Source organism: Atta cephalotes (genome assembly GCF_000143395.1).
Source record: "Atta cephalotes unplaced genomic scaffold scaffold00022, whole genome shotgun sequence".
Classification (NCBI taxonomy): domain Eukaryota; kingdom Metazoa; phylum Arthropoda; class Insecta; order Hymenoptera; family Formicidae; genus Atta; species Atta cephalotes.
This window is the reverse complement of record NW_012130086.1, coordinates 4,029,531-4,030,942: the sequence shown is the minus strand read 5'-3', so window position 1 is coordinate 4,030,942 and position 1,412 is coordinate 4,029,531.

The following is a 1,412-nucleotide window of genomic DNA, read 5'->3' as shown; positions in this document are numbered from 1 at the left end:
CTCTCTCTCTCTCTCTCTCTCTCTCTCTCTCTCTCTCTCTCTCTCTCTCTCTCTCTCTCTCTCAAATTAGTTGTTAAAATATAAAAAATATTAGTGTTACTTATTACGCTTTCTACATAAATATTTTGATGATAAAGTTATTTTCAAATCTGTATTTATATATACTTTAGATATTTCAGCAAATCATTCTTTCCGTATAATTAAATTTTTAAATACTTCAACAAAATCATTCTTCCCATGTATAATACATATTAATTACTTAAGTGGTACTTGTGATAATTAGTGTAGAGCGGGATACTTTCGAGATTGCCTCGTGTGCGCTCAGGAGTGCCGGCACTCCTTCGATTTCCACGCGAGTTCTCGCGAGAATCGCGAAGAAGGGGGTCAACGCAGGCAGCGTGGCAAGAGGGGTTGGGTAGGACGGATTAGATACCCGGGAGAGGACATATGGCGGAGCTTTAATAATTGAAGCCGACACTGGCGCAGATGCGGCCACCATTCGCCGACGCTGCTATCGCGCGTGCGACGCGCGCGACGGTTCGCCTATCAAATATTTAGAGATTATAAACTACACACACCGCACGATGTGCACACGCTGTGTATAGTTTGCCTGCTTTCGTCCTTTCTGCGTTTTTCTAACGCGCATATGCGCGTCGCTTTTGCCAGTCGCATCGGAAATGCGCGCGACAATAATACCGATACAAGCGACATGCGGACGATACGTTCTCGTTCCGCAATGAAACTCGACGGGGAAGTAACTATCGAGCTATTCGAGTTTAAAATACGATAGGCCGTAAACTCGTTGAGATAAACATTATAAAAGTGTGGCAAAAAAATTCGTACAGAGAAATAGAAAAAAAGAAAAAAGAAGAAGATAAGTTTGAAAAAAAATATTTTTAGCTTAGAATTTTAATTAAAGACAAACCGGTTGCAGACCTGTCGTTACAATTAAATTGTGGCCTATGGAACTTCTGTGTATATCCCACAAATTAATAAACTTGACTAAACATAAATCTGTCACTACGTATATATGCAAACGTGCGGTTAAAATACATAATTCTCAGCGAATTACAGAGAGAGATGCAACACGATGTCTTCGAGAAATACGTTAGAATGCCAATGTTACAAGAGCCACTAAGAGATTACGGTCGTTTCTCCGGGTCTGCGGGTAAGCGACAAAATTTATTAAGATAACGTGCGGGCAGATGAGAGCTGCGAGCAGGTGTATCTTGGCCATAGCAACCAGTTACCAGACGAATCGCGACACATTGAACACGCGAAATACAGTGGAATGGCATTGCGAGATCAGACGAATTCGTCATCGCGTAATTTAGCTCGACTAGACAAATAAGCGAAAATATATGCATCTATATATATATATATATATATATATATATATATATATATATGTA